At 45.0% G+C, this 16216-nt stretch overlaps 1 long non-coding RNA gene across 1 annotated transcript in view; it reads left to right on the top strand.

The window, feature by feature from the left end:
- Window positions 1-15882, top strand: part of LOC139275905 (uncharacterized) — a 34122-nt gene extending 18240 nt beyond the window's left edge. Inside the window, exons 2-3 of the long non-coding RNA XR_011595785.1 lie at window positions 1505-1677; window positions 15826-15882. This is a non-coding gene — a long non-coding RNA (uncharacterized lncRNA). The remainder of the gene's footprint in view (window positions 1-1504; window positions 1678-15825) is intronic.
- Window positions 15883-16216: the final 334 nt, after the last annotated feature.

Raw genomic sequence — 16216 nt, 5'->3', positions numbered from 1 at the left:
TTCTTAAAATAACATGTCTATTCTATTCCTTTTGAAATATTTTCATTATAACCCTTAGATCCTTTTCAATTTTCACTGTACATATGGTACTTCCTAAACTGTATTATTCCACATCTGCTTGTGTATCCCGCTATTCTCTCGAGTCAAGTTGTGTCAAGCAAACCATATTCTATTTAGGCCCACAGTGTTAACTAGATATGGTTAGCTAAATTATATTGTTCTAATGGGACTCTGAATTAGGAATAATTCCAATCCCCTCCATAACTTTAGTGCAGGGTTTCCCCAATTATGAAAATGTTCAGTTATTTGATATGCAAAGTGCTACAAAAGAAAAAAGAGAGAGAAAAAAAGTCATTTCCCTCAGGAGATTAAATAAATTAAGGAGAGCACATAACTGTTTATTGCAATAAATGTTTTTCTTTATTTCATCTGAAATGGCAGTGGTGTAATTGTTCTCAGCTAAAGGAGGACGAACGAATTAGCTGAGGTTCCTGTTCACAATCTATTGACCTCTATGAAAAGTTAAGTGTTTGCACAACATGAGAGAGGGCAGGATCTGGATCAGCTCGGTAGATGCCTCCTGTTGTATAGTCAGCCAGCATGCGCTCCAAGTTCATACATTAAGAATGACCATGTGGAGGAGTTACTGAAGACTACCATCACCTGTGGAGTCCTCAATCTGAGTGACGAAGGACAAGTAAGAGTAACTTTAATAAGTATAATCAAAATTTTTGGCTGGGAGGGATAGCTCCACATGATTCCTGGAACGCACAAGGTTACTGCTAACCAGAGCAAAAACCACCCCAAATATTTTAATGGTACTATTGTACATTGTCCTTTGTCCTGTTGCTACATCAGCTCCAGCTGGGTCACTACCTTTTCACTCAGTAATTATTGTTCTATTTCCCAATTGACTGAAGAGCAATCTATTTTCATGTCACAAATATTGCTGTTTGAACATAAGAATGTAATAAATAAGAGCAGGAGTAGGCCATTTGGCCCCTCGAGCCTGCTCTGTCATTCAATTGGCTGATCTTCAACCTGAACTGCACTTTCCTGCACTATCCCCATATACTTCAATTCCCTTAATATTCAATGCATTAACTAGTTTTTGGATAAAAGATCAAGGGCCCGAAATTGATGCACTCACCGCCCACTGCCACCGACATTCTTCCTCGAGTTCCGCCCAGTGCCAGTTTCGATCTGGTCTGGAGCGGGCGGGAGGGGAGTATTGCCGGGAACTGCCCGCTGACATCAGCAGACGGCCGAGTGGTGTAAGTGGACTCCCGCCCGCCGAGATGCCAGATTGGTGCGGGCGGGAGTCGGCGCCAGAACATGGGGGGGACCGCTGAGAGGAGGCCGGTCTGTCCCCAACGGTAGGAATGAAGAACTGTAAAAAAATCGTGAGTAAACATTTTTAAATTTTTTTTCTTTACAAGGACTTACCTGTATGGGGTCCCCTGAAGGTGATCCAATGTTTTTTTTTAATGCTTTTTCTTTGCAGGACTTTGACCCTCCGTGGGCCCGAATCCATCCTCGGCGGCACTTGACCGGCAAGCGCCTTTGGCACCGAGATTGGGAGCTTCCACCGGCTGCTGTCCAGATTGGCATCGTAAGTCCCTCATTTGCCGCCCGCTGACCTTCAAAGGACCTTGTTGATGAAAACCCCGCCCAAAGGTACCTCGGCGACCATCGGCAGTCATTTGGGCAGGCAGAGGCCTTCGTCAAATTCAGGCCCCAAATAGTTTTGGTTCAAAATTTGCTTTGAAAATGTTGTATTTTACAGGATTTGTTTTTGTACAAGATACAGAACACGCTACAGGGTGCATGCACTTCCATCAATTTAAATGTGGCCGTCTCTGCATGTATTTATTCATTATTCAACAAAATTAATAAAGATAGAAATAATGCAAAATCTTCATTTTAATAAATATAACTGTCCAAAAAAGGAAACCAAAAATGTCTGGGAGCAAAATACAATTTTTACTTCTGGGGAATTGTCTGTTCAGTAAATATTCCTGATATATAATTTAAATATTCAGGGAAACAAATTATTCACTGCAAACAAAATAAATTGTTCTGCATTTTCAAGCTGAATGTTTACTGCCTCATAAACAGTCTCCCCTGGATTTTCATTTGAAACTAGCTGTGGAACAGCTTCATTAAGAGAGCGTACAATAGTAACAGGAGTGATGTTTCTGAAGGCGGGGTAGGTAATGGTTCAAGGGCAATATTACCCAGCATATTTTATATTTGACAAGGTTTAAGAATAAAATATAAGTGAAACCTGGGATAAGAAAAGGCCATTCATTCCATCATCGGAGCTCATTCCTCCAGTAGATGAATATTCTCACCGTGACATCCACTTTTATTTTGACTAATGTTTTTGCCTTTTATCCCAAAGTAATAATCTGGATATGATATTTAAATATTTTTATCATGTTTCCACTTAATCCACCTTCCTTTAAAAAGATAAAGTTTATGGGCTGGAGTTTCCTGTGGCTTACCACCCGGTTTCTGGGCGGTATTGGCCATTGTGGGCGGTAATGAGGTGAGCAGTAATTTCCTACCCGAGTTACGCCGACGGTTTCGAAGTCCCCGCTGGGGAGCGGACCGCCAGCGTGCACCGTCCACAGACCGCCCTGCCGCGATTTTTGGCTGAGCGGGGACCCGTAGGTAAGTATGAAAAAAAAAATGTAAATACCGCCCATGAGGATCAGCAGAGCTGGATGGTAGAGAAGTAGGTCTGCAAGAAAAGAGTAAGTGATTGTTTCTTTACTATGTATTTTCAAAATCTGTTGGGGTGATTTAATTTTAAAAAGTGTGTTAGGAACGTTTTTTTGATGTTTTTAGTTAGGTTTTTTTTAAAAATTATTTTTATTCTTTTTCGCCTGTTAAGCCCAACCCGCAGCCTTTGGGTAAATGTTTAGAGAGTTTTTAATTTAATCGCCCATTTTCTTTAAGCACCGCCCACTAACTTGAAATTTCACTTTTGCCCAGATTGTAGGTGTGACTGGCCCATATTTTTCGCTGGGCGTATTTTTTTCAGGAAGTTTTCTTCGATAATCTTCCCAGCCTTAGCGGTTTTCTGGGCGGCAATTGGGTGCTCGAGGGCTTTGAGGAAATTCTAGCCTATAGCATCTTCCAATTGTCCTTACATTAGCATCTTTTTAGGTTCCTCTGGCCTAACAAAATAAAAAGATGGAAGTTAATTGTGTCAAGAGTTTTTGTAAATCTCTGTTACTGATTATGGGCTCAATTTTCCCCAATGCCGTTTTTTGGCCTACTGCAAAAGTTACGCCCATTTTTTTTGCCCCGTCTACTCCAAAAAAAATAACCAGCAAGTTTCCCCGTTCTATTTTTTGAAATTGGTGCCACGCAGCCTGTCCATTAACTTTGGGGGGGTGGGGGGCGGTGGGGTGGAGTCTAATGTTTGTGCCGAAGAAACGATGCCCTCCATTTTGAGCATGCTGGGAAAAAAAAAAGGACGTTTTTGACGTGACTGCTATGGGCGTGCACGCCCAGTACAGCTCCCGGTCTGCATTCGGCCATTTTTAAAGAGCCAGTTGTGTATGAGAACTTTAATTCTCATTGGAAAAATCAGAGCTGCAATACGAGATGCAACACGGATCAAGGACCAAGAATTTCTCGCAGGATGAAGTGAAGGCACTAGTTACTGTCATTGAGGCCAGATGGCACGAGCTGGACACCAGCAGAGGTCACATAAAAGTTTCACCAAAAGAAATGAAGGAACACTGGAACCAACTTGCAGAAGATTACTGTGCAATGGTGACCACCCCGAGGTCTGGAGGCCAGTGCAAAAAGAAGTGGCAGGACCTTGGTCAAGTAGTTGGTGCATGTAATATTTTCATTTATTCACTGGAATTGCAATTGTAAATGTGACCATCTGTCTATGTCCCACCCAGCAGAAAGACACCCTCTCTAAAAAGTTACATTTTCATCTTTGCAGAGGAAGGTAGCACACAACAAAAAGGGAAAGAACTCGAACAGGAGGAGGCCCGGCAAATCTGCAGCCACTGACACCCGTGGAAGAGAGGGTCACTGCTTTGATGGGTCCTGCCTGGAGAAAAGAAACCACTACTGCACAAGCTGGGCCCACACTCAAGGGAGAGGGTAAGTCCTGCAAATTCCACAGTCTGGCTTTGCTAAATGTTAAGTACTGCGCGGGCTAGCCATGCTTCGGTTTCTGGGGATGTCTCCATCAGCTACGTTTCGGTTGATGCAATGTGCTAACATTCATCGTGGTCCTTCAAATCAGCCTGCTGCCTGCACTGTGTGAGCCTACTCATGCCACCCACCCTGCCTCCTCCTCGGCTGCTAACCATTTGTCTGTTCTGTTATATTTTGCAGAACTTGAGGCCAACCCTGACGAGGCTGAAGCCAATGCAGAAGACAATGCAGAAGATGATTCAGAAGCAGATGAGCCTGAAGAGGAGAACATCTTCCAATCCCACCTTCCAGAACAAGAGCATGGGGGGGAGGAAGAGGGGGAAGGGGAGGTGATGGTTGAAGCCCCCACTGTTGCACTCACTCTGGAGGAGGTGCAGGTGCCGCCCATTGAGGTGCCAGGCCCTTTCCTGAGTGGTACAAGTGTTGGTGAGACATTCCATGGTTTCTCAGTTCGAGGCCGGGGATTGCAGTGGGGTGCAGCAAGGCACACCCAGGGCCCCACCGTCCGAGGCTGCGGGTCCCAGTGGGATGCAGCGAGCCACACACAGGGTGAGGAGGGGAAGGAGAGCTCGACAGCGCTCTCCTGAGGTGCAGGATCCAACAGGTGTGGCTCAGATAATGGCAATGAGTGCGGAGAGCATTGACCTTACGTGATCACTGCTGGACACCATCAGTGGGATGGGTGATGAGGTATCGGGACTGTTGGGAGAAGTAACAACACGCATGAGAAATGGGAACACTGTGCGAGAACATGAGGGAGGGAATGTCGCAGGTAGCTGATGCACTGTCGGCGAACATGTGGGAAGGAATGTTGGTGTTAGTTCCTGCAATAAGGGAACATGCCCAGATTCCACGCCCATTGACAAAATCAACTGCCACTCCCACTCCAATCCCCAGACCAGCCTCTGAAGAGGCCCAAGCTGGGCCTTCCACATTACCGCCTGCCCCACGCCCTCCCCCCCGCCCCCCGCATCAAGAAGTGCTCATTACCCAATATGTTTGAAAGAATAAGCTTGGTACCAACCCGAGAAACACTGCCACCGCCTGAGGGCAGGGGTAGAGTCACCAAGACCAAGTGCAGCGGGCGGTCTTAGAATAAGGTGGCGGAGAGGTGGGTGCAGCCTTTTTGTTGCTGCTGTTGTTGTTATTATTGTTGTTACTGTTGTAACTGTTCTCAAATTACAATTTTTTTGTAAATTTACAAATTTAAACGTTTGAGAGTGATCTTTACTGAAAACTTTAAAGTTTGATATGAGAATACTTTTATTAAAGTTAAGTTAAGTACAAACAAGTGTTTGTTAAAATTTTGAATAAAATAATTTACATTATAACTGAATCATTTCCATTATTTGGTCCATTATTAACACAACTTTTTGAAGTAAAGAAGAATCATTTCCATTATTTTTTTGATTAACACAACACAACATTGAGGAACAGGTCCAAACAGTAAACATGTTCCATTTGGAATAGTTGCCGCTGAGCCTTCAGGCAGCAAAGTGTTCACGGAGGAGCTGCTGGTGCAAGGCTCGAGCAATCGTTAAAGGGGCACAATAGCCCACCCTCCTCAGGGTAGCTGCATGGCTTCCTCATCCTTGTCCTCCTTCTCCTCATCATCTGCATCTTCCTCCTCATCATCAGCCATTCTCACCTCAGGTGGGTCTTCTACTACCAGCTGCTGCTGCCTCATGATGGCTAAGTTATGCAGCATGCAGCACACAACAGTGAACTGACCGACAATCTCAGGGGAGTATTGCAAGTAGCCTCCGGAATGGTCCAGGCATCGGAAACGCTGTTTCAAGATGCCAATGGTCCTCTATATTATGCTGCGCATTGTAATGTGTGACATGTTGTATTACCAGTCAGCTTCCGTCTGGGTTAAGCGTAGGGGCATCATGAGCCAGGTGGCAAGGCCGTATCCTTTGTCTCCCAGCAGCCAGCTCTGCCCTTCTGCCTGCTGCTAAAACATGGCAGATATAATGCTCTTGCGTAGGATGAATGTATCATGGGTGCTCCCAGGGTATCTTGCATCAACTAACATGATGCGATGCATGTCGTCACACACGAGCTGCACATTAACAGAGTGGAAGCCTTTTCTGTTCCTGTGCATTCGGAATCCTCCAAAGGTGCTCGCAAGGCGAGGTAGATATAATCATAGAAACAGAGAAACTAGGTACAGGAGCAGACCATTCGGCCCGTCGAGCCTGCACCGCCATTCAATAAGATCATGGCTGATCACTTAAACCTCAGTATCCCTTTCCTGCTTTCTCTCCATACCTCTTAATGCCTTTGGCCGTAAGGGCCACATCTAACTCTCTTGAATATATCTAACGAACTGGCCACAACAACTTTCTGTGGTAGAGAATTCCACAGGTTAACCACTCTCTGAGTGAAGAAGTTTCTCCTCATCTCAGTCCTAAATGGCCCTTATTCCTTATTTACCCCTAAATTACCCCTTATTCTTAGACTGTGACCCCTGGTTCTGGACTTCCCCAACGTCAGGAACATTCTTCCTTGCTACACCTGCCCAATCCCGTCAGAATTTTATATGTTTCTATGAGATCCCCTCTCATTCTTCTAAACTCCAGTGGATACAAGCCCAGTTGATCCAGTCTCTCCTCATATATGTCAGTCTGCCATCCTGGGAATCAATCTGGTGAACCTTCGCTGTACTCCCTCAATAGCAAGAATGTCCTTCCTCAGATTAGGAGACCAAAACTGAACACAATATTCCAGGTGTGGCCTCACCAAGGCTCTGTACAACTGCAGTAAGACCTCCCTGCTCCTATACTCAAATCCTCTAGCTATGAAGGCCAACATGCCATTTGCCTTCTTCACCGCCTGCTGTACCTGCATGCCAAACTTCAATGAATGATGTACCATCTCCCCTTTTCCTAATCTGTCACCATTCAGATAATATTCTGCCTTCCTGTTTTTGCCACCAAAGTGGATAACCTCACATTTATCCACATTATACTGCATCTGCCAACTCACCTAACCTGTCCAAGTCACCCTGCAGCCTCTTAGCATCCTCCTCACAGCTCACACCGCCACCCAGCTTAGTGTCATCTGCAAACTTGGAGATATTACATTCAATTCCTTCATCTAAATCATTGATGTATATTGTAAATAGCTGGGGTCCCAGCACTGAACCCTGCGGCACTCCACTGGTCACTGCCTGCCATTCTGAAAAGGACCCATTTATTCCGACTCTCTGCTTCCTGTCTGCCAACCAGTTCTCAACCCATGTCAGTATATTACCCCCAATAACATGTGCTTTAATTTTGCACACTAATCTCTTGTGTGGGACCTCGTCAAAGCCGTTTGAAAGTCCAAATACACCAAATCCATTGGTTCTCCCTTGCCCAATCTACTAGTTACATCCTCAAAAAATTATAGGAGATTTGTCAAGCATGACATATGAGGAGAGACTGGATCATGACATATGAGAAACTGGATCAACTGGGCCTTTATACATTGGAGTTTCATAGGATGAGAGGGGACCTCATAGAAACATACAAGATTCTGATGGGACGGGACAGCTTAGATGTGGGTAGATTGTTTCCGATGTTGGGGAAGTCTCGAACCAGGGGACACAGTCTTAGGATAAGGGGTAGGCCATTTAGGACTGAGAAGGAGAAACTTCTTCACTCAGAGTTGTTAACCTGTGGAATTCCCTGCCGCAGAGAGTTGTTCATGCCAGTTCATTGGATATATTCAAGAGGGAGTTAGATATGGCCCTTGCGGCTAAGGGGATCAAGGGGTATGGAGAGAAAGCAGGAAAGGAGTACTGAGGGAATGATCAGCCATGATCTTATCGAATGGTGGTGCAGGCTCGAAGGGCAGAATGGCCTACTCCTGCACCTATTTTCTATGTTTCTATGATTTCCCTTTCATAAATCCATGCTGACTTGGACCGATCCTGTCACTGCTTTCCAAATGCACTGCTATTTCATCTTTAATAATTGATTCCAACATTTTCCCCACCACCGATGTCAGGCCAACCAGTCTATAACTTCCTGTTTTCTCTCTCCCTCCTTTTTTAAATAATGGTGTTACATTAGCTACCCTCCAGTTCATAGGAACTGATCCAGAGTCAATAGAACGTTGGAAAATGATCACCAAAGCATCCACTATTTCTAGGGCCACTTCCTTGAGTACTCTGGGATGCAGCCTATCAAGCCCCGGGGATTTATCAGCCTTCAATCCCATCAATTTCCCTCACACAATTTCCTGACTGATAAGGATTTCCTTCCTCCTTTTCGCTAGTCTCTTGTACCCCTAGTATTTCCGGAAGGTTATTTGTGTCTTCCTTAGTGAAGACAGATCCAAAGTATTTGTTCAATTGGTCTGCCATTTCTTTGTTCCCCATTATAAATTCACCTGATTCTGACTGCAAGGGACCTATGTTGGTCTTCACTAATCTTGTTCACATATCTATAGAAGCTTTTTCAGTCAGTTTTTATGTTCCCTGCAAGCTTCCTCTCATACTCTATTTTCCCCCTCCTAATTAAACCCTTCATCCTTCTCTGCTGAATTCTAAATTTCTCCCAGTCCTCAGGTTTGCTGCTTTTTCTGGCCAATTTATATGCCTCTTCCTTGGATTTAACACTATCCCTAATTTACCTTGTTAGCCACGGTTGAGCTACCTTCCCAGTTTTATTTTTACTCCAGACAGGGATGTACAATTATTGAAGTTCATCCATGTAATCTATAAATGTCTGCCATTGCCTATCCACTGCCAACCATTTAATCATCATTTGCCAGTCTATCCTAGCCAATTCACATCTCATACCATCGAAGTTACCTTTCCTTAAGTTCAGGACCCTAGTCTGAATTAACACTGTCACTCTCCATCTTAATAAAGAATTCTACCATATTATGATCACTCTTCCCCAGGGGGCCTTGCACAACAAGATTGCTCATTAGTCCTCTCTCATTACACAACACCCAGTCTAGGATGGCCAGCTCTCAAGTTGGTTCCTCGACATATTGGTCTCGAAAGCCATCCCTAATACACTCCAGGAAATCCTACTCCACCGCATTGCTACCAGCTTGGTTAGCCCAATCTATATGTAGATTAAAGTCGCCCTTGATAACTGCTGTACCTTTATTGCAAGTATCCCTAATTTCCTGTTTGATGCTGTCCCCAACCTCACTACTACTGTTTGGTGGTCTGCACACAACTCCCACTAGCGTTTTCTGCCCTTTGCTATTCCGCAGCTCTACCCATACACATTCCACATCAAGCTAATGTCCTTTCTTACTATTGCGTTAATTTCCTCTTTAACCAGCAATGCTACCCAACCTCCTTTTCCTTTCTGTCAATCTTTCCTGAATGTTGAATATCCCTGGATATTGAGTTCCCAACCTTGGTCACCCTGGAGCCATGTCTCCGTAATCCCAATTATATCATAATCGTTAATAACTGCCTGCGCAGTTAATTCATCCACCTTATTACAAGTACTCCTCGCATTAAGGCACAGAGCCTTCAGGCTAGTCTTTTTAGCACTCTTTGTCCCTTTAGAATTTTGCTGTATTGTGGTCCTTTTTAATTTTTGCCTTGGGTTTCTCTGCCCTCCACTTTTACTATTCTCCTTTCTATCTTTTGCTTCTGCCCCCATTTTATTCCCCTCTGTCTCCCTGCATAGGTTCCCATCCCACTGCCATATTAGTTTAACCCTTCCCCAACAGCACTAGCAAACACTCTCCCTAGGACATTGGTTCCGGTCCTGCCTGGTTTGTACTGGTCCCACCTCCCCCAGAACCGGTTCCAATGTCCCAGGAATTTGAATCCATCCCTCTTGCACCACTCCACAAGCCACATATTCATCGGAGCTATCCTGCAATTCCTACTCTGACTAGCACGTCGCAATCCTGAGATTACAATCTTTGAGGTCCTACTTTTTAATTTAACTTCTAGCTCCCTAAATTCGTCTTGTAGGACCTCATCCTGTTTTTTACCTATATTGTTGGTACCTATATGCACCACAACAACTGGCTGTTCACCCTCCCGCTCTAGAATGCCCTCCAGCCACTCCAAGACATCCTTGACCCTTGCACCAGGGAGGCAACATACCATCTGGAGTCTCGGTTGCGACTGCAGAAATGCCCATCTATTCCCCTTACAATAAAATCCCCCACCACTATAGCTCTCCCACTCTTTTTCATGCCCTCCTGTGCAGCAGAGCCACCCACTGTGCCATGAACTTGGCTGCTGCTGCCTTCCCCTGGTGAGCTATCTCCCCCAACAATATCCAAAGCGGTATATCTGTTTTGGAAGGAGATGACTGCAGGGGATTTCTGCACTGCCTTCCTACTCCTGCTCTGCCTGGTGGTCACCCATCCCCTATCTGCCTTTGTAACCTTTACCTGCGGTGTGACCAACTCACTGAATGTGCTATCCACAACATCACGCATGCTCCAGAGTGAATCCATCCGCAGCTCCAGTGCCGTCATGTGGTCTAACAGGAGCTGCAGCTGGATACACTTCCTGCACACATAGTCGTCAGGGACACTGGAAGCGTCCCTGATTTCCCATATGGCACAGGAGGAGCATGACATGGGTCTGGGCTCTCCTGCCATGACTTAACCCTTAAAGTAACCTAATTTGGCAATAATGCCAAAGGTTTCTTACTGACAAGATATGGAAAAAAAAACTACTCACCAATCAACCAGCCAATCACTTACCCTCTTGGCTGTGACATCAGACTTCGTTTTCTTTTCCTCCCAGTTTTCCTCGGGGAGTTAGCACTGGTGGGGAAAACAAGACAAAGCAACACCTCCTGCTCCCACTAGACCGAACTCTCCTACTTACCAAACTGTGACCTTTGCACTCTGACCTGCCACTGCACTCCAAGCAAGCCTGCACCAAGCCTCTTCTTTTTATACTGTTTCTAGCTGACTCACTATTGGCCTGTTTAGGGAACCAGTTTTTACCAGCTGGCCAATTAACTAAGCTAGCTTGCTTGTTTGTCTCTGCTTAAACCTACAAGAATCCTATCTGTTTAATATTTCAGTTTCACTTAAACTTGTAATCTTATTTTACCTTTAGAAGCTACTAGAAATTGTCACTAGTAATTTACACCAACCTTGAAATGGTTTAAAAGGGATTAACCCTTAAAGTTCTCCCACTTACCAACTCTTACCTTTGCACCCTGACCTGCCGCTGCACTCCGAGCAAGTCTGCACCAAACCCCTCTTTTTATACTCAATCAATGCAGCCCTGTACCTTTGGAAAGCCAGCAATCGTGGAGAATCCCACATTCCTTTCATGCATTGCCTGGGCAGTCATAGGGAACTTTATTTCGTCATTCCTCCGAGTGTATAGTGCAGCAATCACCTGCCGAATGCAGATATGTGTTACATGTTGGGAAATGGCGCACACATCCCCAGTTGTGGCCTGGAATGCTCCAGATGCATAGAATGAAAGTGCAGCTGTAATCTTCACTTCAACTGACAAAGCAGGCCTCCTGACACTTCTAGGTTGCAGGTCTGTGTTTACTAACTCACAGGTCTCGGTTACAACTTCTTTGTGGAAGCGCAGCCTTCTCACACAGTCTGCATCATTCAGGTGCAGGTATTAACGCCTGTCTCGATATACCCAACATGGGTAAGGCCTCCTGCCCATCATCCTACGTGCCCTGAGGTTCCTCATGGAATGACGTCGAATCAATCGTCTCCTCCGCAGCACCATCATACAGAAGACTCACACGAGGTATGGTATTGTCAGTGTTGCCCCCTTAATTAAATTGTACCTTTGCAAGAAGTTCAAAACAGCAGGACAAGCTTCTTTGTTGTCTCTCTCCCCAAGGTCGACGACCTAGTATGGACCGCACCCAGGTCTGAGCATGCGCAATAGGCTTGCTTAGATCGGGAAGCTCGGCATTCAAATGACGACATTTGGAGTAACAAAGTCGAAAGCAATTCTTTAGACGTTGTTGCCCCACCACTGACAGAACGTCTCTGCACCGGGCTTGAGGGATGTCTGGCAGAATCGCTCCCTCGCCCGGACATAGGGGCTCGGCAAACACCCACCCGTCCCTCCCCGTGCCCTGTGGGCTTCTTTTGATGCTGCTGCATTGTGTAAGGGTTCTCAGACCTTCAGTTCGGCTTCCAACCAGCCCCCCCCCCCCCCACACCCCCCACACCCAGCCAGCCCTGAGCCCCTGTGTCCGAGCGAGGAAGCGTTCTGCCGGCTGACGCCCCGACCCTCGAGCCTGGTGGTGGAGTGGCACTTTGAAAAAAATTCTAAAATTAAAGAATTGCATTAAACTTCCATTTTCTGCGTTTTAAGTTTGAAAAAAATTAAGCTTGAGTATACATACTTAATGTGTTCTTGACTCCCTCCAAAACTTCGCCTGAAAACAATGGCGCCTTTCTGCGCCAATTTTTTAATGTGTGCTGGTGTTTGTTAAGAGCCCAGCAGGTTTTTTGGGAGTGATCACATACACCATCCTAGGAAAAATGTAAATTGGCCAAACTTGCATAAATGTAATAGACTGGCGCAGACATCAGGTTACGCCTCCTATGAAACAAAAAAAAAAAAACCTGAAAAATCGTAACTCACTGAGTTACGCTGATGCACAATCTTTGGGAAAACTTGGATATTTTAATTTAGGCCAAAAAAAGCGGCCTAAAAAATGGTGCAGATTACTGGGGAAAATTGAGCCCCATATATGCCACTAACAATGCTCCATTTGATTTTATTTGAAAACACAATATGCTCATTGTAATAGCAGCTATATCACCAACTACAACTTCTCCCGGAAGTTCAACGTGTTACCTCTGTAACCAAATATTTGGAGTAAGTTATTTGGGGAATTGAGCTGCCAAACTTGCCAATACCATGCTGCTCTATATTAGATGTGTAAAGTGTAAAAGAGACCTGCAGGAGAAATCGGAATTGTATCACCTTTTTTTGCCTTTTGTTCAAGGCGCAAAAAATAATAAGTCCCTTGACTGCCAGCCATCAGTTGTCACATGCAAGGCAGAATTCAGCCAAACAGCGTTACCTTGCAAGGCCTGTAGCCAGACGACTTGCTATTTTTAGATATTCTTCTTGCTGTTACTGGGAAGATAAGGATCTTGCGTATCCGAAGCAAATTACTGAACACTACATGAACAGTGATATGATGAGAACGACAGCTTGCATAAAAGACCTTCTGATATTTCTCGGCACACTGACATGTAGCTGATGAGCCGGTAATGTCTTGTGCGCTAGGATAACCTAAAAAGCCACTAGTGGGTGATGCCTGTCATAACATCCAAAGATGTCTCTTTTATATAAGCCTATCACTAGGGAGTCAGCCATTCCCCCCCTCCCTATCAGGCAAGCAAAAGTGGACAGCCAGAGAAAGGGCCTTTTGATTCTAATTCTGTGTCATTTAGTTTCTCACTCACATTATTCTAATTCCAAATGACAATATTTGTTTAAGCCAGTGGAACAGCTGTGGGCCAAAAAAAAGCAACAATAGTAATGTTAAATGCTGTCGTCCCCGAGAATCTATTCAGATCTACATTGCTAGTTAACATTTGCCTTCTCCTCAGAGCCCTATCTCTTTAGTCCCGACACAATACTAGCGGATTGATTTTTGATAGCAAGCACACCAGCTTCAGTGCTGGAAAAGGCAGCGCAGAACTGGAGAGTGTCAGGTATAATTTTAGCAGTTCAGTGTAATTCAGGTCCCCCCCTCTCATTAATAATGCATTTTTAGTTGAATTGAGTACGGCTTTAAAGGAAATGCACACTTTGGACATGGTTACAGTTTAAAACACACTAGTTCACAGCACTAATTTGCTTATATTATTTCATTGATACAGTACAAAACAGTGAGCGATGGGTTTGAACGTTCTCGACTACACCATTAACTATCTCCGAGAAACCAATAGCACTTTTGTTGCTGATGATGGTATTAGGGCAGTAAACATTGATGGTTAACAAAACATAGAAAACTGGAAATTTCAATAAAAGGACAGTTTGCTCCCCATTAATTAATTGAATAAAGCATTGCTCTTATTGGAGTTTATGCCCAAAATGGACACTTAGCTAAGAAGAGGAAGAAAAAAATTGCACACCCAAAACTCTGTGGCCCAAATATTTCAATCCAATCTCACCCCTATTCAGATGGCTTCCCCCTGGATCTTCCTCCTCACAACTTAAAACTTCAACTGGAAATTTCCTCAAGCATTCCATTCTGGAGCGAGTTCCTCCTTAGTTTTGCTGATGCACCCTCTCCACTTCCTTGGCCTCTCTTTCCATCCGGACACGCTCTAACGTAATATTTTGCTGGCCGACGGTCCTCAGTGGTAGGCCCAGTATTCAGGGATCCTGCCTGGCACCACTGGAGACCTGGCGGTGGACATGGTGACCTCGAACGTCCTTTTCAGTCATGTTTTGCGGATACTCAGGCCTTGTGCGCATTTTGCGGCCTGGATGAGGAGGTCTACCGTATTTACATGTAGTGCCAAAAGGTTGCAACCACTTTTTCACCATCTAAATGGGTTGTTCCTCTATATTTGACTAAATTTCAGCACCACCCTGCTGTGTGGGGTGAGGAGGTAAGCAGATCGGAGGACCTACTCCTGGTGAATCTGATCCTGGGCTTATCAAAGACCACCATTCAGGAAGTCCAGCTTGCATAGGATCCACTGATAGGGTCGCTCAGACTGAATGCCATTCTGTCAAAGCATTGTTTGTGCCCAGATGACCTTGGAAGGGCTCGCACAGTGTCCATTGATATATTTGAAGCCTTTTGTGACCAGTGGGTATTGCTGAATACAGGAGGCATACCTGATGGTCACAAATCACATTCTAATTTAACACCACAATGTCATTTTATTTTGTTGGGGTGACTATATTAAATGGTGCCCTCCTCTTGGAGAGGGCACATGAAGAATCTACTTTTTGTGTTGGAGGCACTGGGTAACCCGGGTGTCACCTTATTGGTTCTTTCAAAAGAGTCCCAAATATTTCATCCCGATAGTGGGAGCCTGAAGTTGTGATCTGGTTGCAATAAGAACATAAGAAATAGGAGCAGGAGCAGGAGTAGGCCATTTGGCCCCTCGAGCCTGCTCCACCATTCAATAATATCATGGCTGATCTGATTTTGGCCTCAACATCACTTCCCTGCCCACTCTCCATAACCCTTGACTCCCTTATTATTCAAAAATCTGTCCATCTCCACCTTAATTATATTCAATGATCCAGCCTCCACAGCTCTCTGAGATAGAGAATTCCACACATTCACAACCCTCTGAGAGAAGAAAGTCCTCCTCATCTCCATTTTAAATGGGCAACCCCTTATTCTGAACTATGCCTCCTAGTTCTAGATTCCCGCATGAGGGGAAACATCCTATCTGCATCTACCCTGTCAAGCAATATGCTTCTACTTTCTAAAGTAGAATTAAATAGGTGAAAATAGACTGCCTTTGAAACCAAGATTTTTCATTGTATTGTTGAAATGAATAATTGCAAAGAAGTATGGCATAGATTTTTATTGCACATCAAATGCATATTTTTTGGAAACCTGGCCATTTATTTTTAATAATTGATTTGTGATAATAGTACTGAAGGAAGTTCTTTTCAGTTTACATGTAGAAATAGTGACTGAATTTGAACTCTTCTGCCCTGAACAGGTCTGGGGCCAATTGATGCTGTGGGACTCACATCGTAGACCACCCTGACCTGTGAGGGAACACCATCGCAGGTCAGGAGGATAAAAGAGCATACCACTACAACTTCCAGCGCAAGCCATTCCAAGAGTGCGACGACTTCGAGGTGGGCGACTGGGTGACATCATCAAGACCCAGGTCGCCATTTGGAGCGTGGGCATGAACATCGGCGGAGCCCAGGTACAGCAGAGCAGCAGGAAGGTCGGGGCAGAAGAGCGGCGAGAGATCATGGCGGAGGTGCAGTAAATGAGGGTACGGGGCCCAGAAGAGTCGAGGGCCCAGGGGCAGCACGGGCCAGCCCACACTGTGATAGGTGTGCGCACTAGGTCCGTGCAGCAGAGCAGGTCTCCAGTCG

Source organism: Pristiophorus japonicus, chromosome 11 (assembly GCF_044704955.1).
Source record: "Pristiophorus japonicus isolate sPriJap1 chromosome 11, sPriJap1.hap1, whole genome shotgun sequence".
In the NCBI taxonomy this organism is placed as follows: Eukaryota; Metazoa; Chordata; class Chondrichthyes; family Pristiophoridae; genus Pristiophorus; species Pristiophorus japonicus.
This window is presented reverse-complemented; position numbering and strand designations above follow the sequence as displayed.